The 5,817-nt window shown below is 43.0% G+C and overlaps 1 long non-coding RNA gene across 1 annotated transcript; it reads right to left on the bottom strand.

The window, feature by feature from the left end:
- Positions 1–507: 507 nt before the first annotated feature.
- On the bottom strand, positions 508–2,479 carry LOC103820767 (uncharacterized). Its single transcript, XR_007778249.1, has 3 exons — positions 2,186–2,479; positions 1,532–1,676; positions 508–632 (listed from the first exon to the last, which is right to left on the bottom strand). It is a non-coding gene; the product is annotated as an uncharacterized LOC103820767 (long non-coding RNA).
- Between the last annotated feature and the right edge of the window lie 3,338 nt (positions 2,480–5,817).

The raw sequence follows: 5,817 nt of genomic DNA, 5'->3' as shown, positions 1-5,817 counted from the left end.
TCCTGGCACCTGGGTTATAAGTTCAGGCTGGTTGCAGTCTTGGCCTGATCTCTTGTGCCCTTTACGGAACAAGTTCAACACCTGAAGTTCAGAGCAGTGTGCTGAGCTGTTCTGCAGGGTTTCTGCAGCCCAGTTCCTGGTAAGGGGCTACTTTGGTCCATCAGCAACACTTTCCAAGCCAGGAACTTTACAAAGTGTTGCCTTGTTTCAGACAATCCCCTATCCGCTTTTGAGTTTGCAATGTTAAAATATCAAAGAGTAATAAACGATGCTAAAACCCCCAAAAATATGAGTTCCACTAAATGGATCCACACAGCCAGTCTGAGTTTCAAATAAATACTTTACATTTTTTTTCTTATGAAACAGAATATTATAGTGTAATAAAATAAATAAATGTATATTATAAATTGCCCCTTTTTATATTTCTCTTGGAGAAAGTCACAGGAGATTTACTTGGAAGCTTGAGGTGCCATTTTAAGAGTTTATCTCTTGCATGTGGAGGGGCAGCAGCTTCTCAGGTGTTCAGTGGCACACCAAGGCTGTGGGCCACCGCAGGAGCCCACCTGATTGCAGCTCTGTACTGCCTGCACTTCTTGGCCTTGATGCAGGCAGGAGGTGCAGGCAGGAAGTACCTGATGAAAGAGAGGTTGTTGTGTTTATTTCTTCAAAATATATGGATGTTTTAAGTATGAGGGTAAAGATCTTTGATATTTGTATTGCCACGCGAGTCCTTGTGTCTCTTTGTGAGGGGTGACTAAAGTTCTCCCCTTGCAATCCCATCAGCAGTCTTCAGCTTGGACCTAGAAGTATAACACCTAAGACATATGTTGCATTTCCTCCTCTGCTTCTTTTTCTCCAAAATGTTCACCAGAATCCAGGGTGCACATGCTAGGCATGTACAGCAAGGAGGATGAGGAGACTTCACAAAACTGGACTGTGATTTTTTTAAATGATGCCACTTCAGTTTATCCCCACCTCAAGCCTGGATCCTACACCCCTTGCACTAGGATAGCCTTGGTGTACAACCAGCAGTGCCTCAGCCCATGCCCCTGTGTGGCACCCTGGGCTTCCCTCACAGAGACATGGTTTTCCTCTAAGACCATGTTTTGTTTGAGGCCCATCCTCAAAGTTGCTGCCTTCGTGAGCTGTGTTGCTTGTGCTGAGGGAGGTTATTTTAGGAGCTGCAGAAGACCCACACAAGGGTCTGGCCACTGCTTACACAACTATTTTGTGCACAAATATAATAGTAGAGTGATGTTCCCACTTCAGCATGCATTGTCATTGGCACAATGAATGTTTTCTAGCTGCCAGCCCTCTTGGCCACCTGTAGGCTGGCTATACACCATCAGGTTTCCCCTTCCCAGCTGTCTGGCTGGGGTCTCGTTCCTGTGTCCCTCTCCAGCCCAGTTTCAGCCTGGCTTGGGCAGTGTGCAGGCAGCCCTTGTGTGGCTGGGCAGAGCCAGGTCATGGTATTGAACCCCAAGACCTGTGGGGATGAATTTTGCAGCACCCTGAGGAAAGGCAGACCTACCCAGCAGGGCCAAGTTGGGTTTCTCTCTGGGTCACGTAGGTGTCTGAGGCAATGGTAGAAGAGGCAGGTGAGAATGAGAAGGGAGGTCAGGGGGACCAGGACACTTGTGCAATGGCAATGGCTGGTGCCATGCTGCTGTCTGGACCTGTGAGGAGAGCAGCAGGAACTCAGTTTGTTCATGAAGTAAAAAAACCCATTTCAAGCATCCCTTGGCCATTCTCTGGGGTGAAATAAGATGGATAAGAGTGCTGGGAGCACATTCTAGCATGATGCACACAAATAGCATTGCCAGCAGACCTGTGCTTGGTCTGATGTTAAGATCAGGCATGTAGAACCCAGCCCCTCTGAGCTACCCAATGCTGGCATGCTTTGGTTTGTCACGTTATGTGACAGGGAACCCTGTCCCAAATAGTCCTTCACAGAGACAGGGAGGCTGGGGCACATCATGGTGGGTAAGGGGACCTGAGGAGCAGTAAGACATTATGTGCCATTGGCCAGGGCATCTGGATTTTTCATGGCATCCACCTCCTCCATCCCTCCTAAGCCCAGCCACAGCTGCTCTTCCCACCTTCCAACCCTCTGAGGAGTTTTTTAATTCTACCCCAGAAGGTGCTTCCCAATTTCTACCCTACTCCAGAGCAGGAGCAGAGTTACCTACTGATCCTGCTCTAGGCTGTCTGTGGGCAGCACCGGGGTCACATTTAGAGAAGGATGTTGGGGTACTCCTGAAGGATTTTGGAGTGGGTGTGGGTAAAATTGCTGATGACAGTCACAGTCTGGTTGCTGAACTTTATGTGGTACTCCCTTGGTTTCTGCTGCAGGATGCTGGGGAGGTGCCAGGTTATTTTTGGAGCTGGTTTCCCTGTTGCTGAGCAGCTCATCCCCACCATTTTCTCAGAGTCCTCAGCTTTGTCCGGACTGGATATAAGCTTAGCTTCCACTCTGGGGTCCAAGATGGCTGTAAACAACGAAGTGACAAAGTCCGTTAGTGTCTGCCTATGTTTGAGCAAAGAGCATCTATATTTACAATTTAATTGGAGGAAAAGCTTACTACCTAATCTCAGGTCCCCCTTCCCAAAGCCCCAGCAGTGACAGATAAATATGAAGGTGATCAGACAGTAGTCTGGAAGTGAAGAGCTGGACAACAAAAAGGGCAAAAGGGTAGAAGCATCTGTTTCAGTTCTGTTACTAGTAGCAGCCTCCCAACTGAGAAGTGGTTATTATGGCTGAGTTAAAAGCAGAAGGCAGTGAAACTGTGAAGTCATATGTCCTTTTCTCTCTGAAAGAGCTGAACTGCTTAAATGACTTAGAATTATTTTCCTTTAAAATTACCTGCAGGATTAGCTTTACCACTGTTTAGCATTTTTGCTGTTGAGGTGTGTTGACTTGCAAATCAAACGACTAAATTGATCTATTTATGCAAGACAGTAATAGTGAATTTGTATGTGGCTACACCATGGGATTTCACCTGTGGAGGGTTTGTGTATCACTTTGTTTCCTCCTGCAAATGGGTTTTGGGTGAATCATAGTATCCCTCAAAACTATAATGAAAGATCACTTCTTTCAACTCTCACTCAGCATCATTCATGCTTACTCACTCACATGAAGCCTACTTGTTGATTCCTATTTATACAAACTGTATTTGCAAGAAACAGATAAAGGGGAGAAGTTCTGGAAGTTGGTTTCAACCTGAATAGAACTCCAGGTGAAATCTGAACACATAAGCCATGTCCCATATGAAAAATCATCTATTTATCCCTTGGCATAAAATCATGTCATAATTTAGGTCAGAAGAGACTTCAGGAGAATGTCTAGTTCAAGCCTCTGCTCAGTTTGATAAGGTCAGTTTGCACAGGCAAATATCTCTAAAGGTGTGTAATTTGGGAGTACAATGCATAGGTATCTGCATGGCAGCTCACCAGCCTGCCTTCTACTTTGGTGCATGTGCTGATGGAAAAGGGGTATAAATCACACTCTATTTCTAGGTCTCTGTTTCTGAGAATTTTGCTTTTTTTAAGCATTTAAGTTCAAAGGCAATTCTAGTTTTAATCAAGTCTGAATTACTGTGAATGCCCTCTGTTTAAAAAAGTATCCACTGCTATAATTAGTAGAATGTGTATATTACTACTTACATAAGAAAAATAAAAAGTGTTAAGTGCAATATTTACGCTAAAATTAATTTTTATCCCAACACTAGAACATACCTCTGTCATTTAGCAATTCTGCTTTTAAATGAGCAAACAAAAGTTCTTTTCATTCTTCTTAGGAAAAACAATGACTTTTCCTTTTGTGAGGTAAACAAAGATTTGCCTGTGAGGTGTAGCAGACACTGCAAAAAGGGGAAAAGGAGCATGCCAGATGTGTAATGGCACCTATAAACTCCTGGTACAATTCCAGATGCACCTCAAAAGGTTGTCTGTGTCTTCCAAGCTGCAACTGCCAGAGGGTAGAAGCAAGACTTTGTATACCAACAATTTTGTTGCTTTTTGTTTGTTTTTTGATTTTTTTACAAGCCTGACCATATTTACTTACTATGGCTGTGCGAGGATAGAAAAAATAAACTTGTATTTCTCACTTTTTGCACCAACCATAGACAAAAACTCAACACCCACAGAGCTGATGAAACCTCTAACAAAAACAAGGAAAGTGTTTAGGGGAATTTCAGTTGGGACATCTCAAAATCTCCCAGATATGAAAAGGCTAGTGTCACAAACAATTTATGTTTCGATTAATAAATGATCTCTGAACTTCTTTCACTCACGGGTTGCATAAAAATAACATATCCATCCACAGCATTAACTTCAAATATTAGATTGCAAAATTCACAAGCAATCTCAGGGAGAAGTCACAGATGTTACCACAGAAGATGAGAAAAACTTCTCAGTGTCTTGCCAGAAACACGAACACTCTGCACCTGCTCTTCTTCTGACTAAGCAGTTCTCTCTCTTCTCACAATGGACCCCAATGAATGATCCTGTAGGGCTGAGCTTCTCTCTAGCAAATGTCTGTAACAGATGCACTGTCAAAACTTGTAAGTGCTTACTTTTGCAGGAGAGTCCTACTACGCTGTTTGCTAGTATGTGCTGTCTGTTCATGTTTGATGCATACACTTAACTGCTTCTTTTGCCTTTCTTCAAAATATTTGTTTCCAGTGAAAAAGTCTTCACCTGAGATGATGTGTGCCAGTACTTGCTTTAGTCACTCTTGCAGATCAGTATTGCAGATATTCCCAAATTTGAGCTCTGTCAGCATTCTCAAATATTTGAAAGTGGCTTAATCTGTAATGGCTTTCTGTAATTAGAGGGAATTAGGCACTGCTAAGCCTTTAAAGATAAAAAGCATATAATGACCTGATTCATTATATGCTTTTTATGTTAAAAGGCTTAGCAGTGGACTAACAGAGAATTATAACAGATTGTAGGAATCACAATATGCCTCATGATGACAGAAAGCTTTTTCAAACCATATGGGTATTCACCAGCAGTACTGTGCCTTGGTTTCCCTGTCCCAGAAATTGTAATGGCATTTTTCCAACTGGGCTCAAGACTTGCAGACAAATGTTGCCATCTACACTGAGGGCAGGCGGTCTCCAAAGTCAGCACAGCAAATGTACAAGGAATTTTGTGACTCAATAAGTCTTGCCTATCCTCATGTGGAACATCCCCCTGTAGTACAGATAATTCATGCTTTGTAAACTGTATAAAAATTATAAAGATCCAACCACAGCATTAACTTCAAATATTAGATTGCAAAATTCACAAGCAATCTCAGGGAGGTCTCTGACCCCCATGGCCAGAAGCAGGGCTTTCCTTTCAAAAGATTTCCTGGACTTGCCCAGATAAAATCATGACTATTAATGAATGAATGAGTCCTTCCTGGGTGATCATCGAACATTTCCCAGGAATGTCCAGAACATTCACAGAATGGCACCTGGAAGAGATTACATCGAAGAATGGCACGTCCTAGACACAACTGAAAAGAAGACTATTTGGAGGAGCCCAGACAGCCATCTGAACCTATGAACTGACTTTTGTATGGGACTGAATCTGTATAGTCCCAATTATACATATGTAGGAACGTACAGAAATCTTAGGTCATTTCTGCTTCAGGCAGAATAAACTGTATATAAGCTGGCTACCTGGAACGGTTGGTGTGACACTCTAGGGAGACGCTGACACTACGTCAATCTGACCCAAATTCACCCAGCGTCAAAGTCTGGGGTTGACGCTGTCTTGGCTGTGGCAGTTTTATAATATTATATTTTTGGTTGTTGATCTAATAAATTT

Source organism: Serinus canaria, chromosome 1, assembly GCF_022539315.1.
Source record: "Serinus canaria isolate serCan28SL12 chromosome 1, serCan2020, whole genome shotgun sequence".
NCBI lineage: Eukaryota > Metazoa > Chordata > Aves > Passeriformes > Fringillidae > Serinus > Serinus canaria.
The sequence above is the reverse complement of the archived record's forward strand: the minus strand, read 5'-3'. Positions and strand labels throughout refer to the sequence as shown.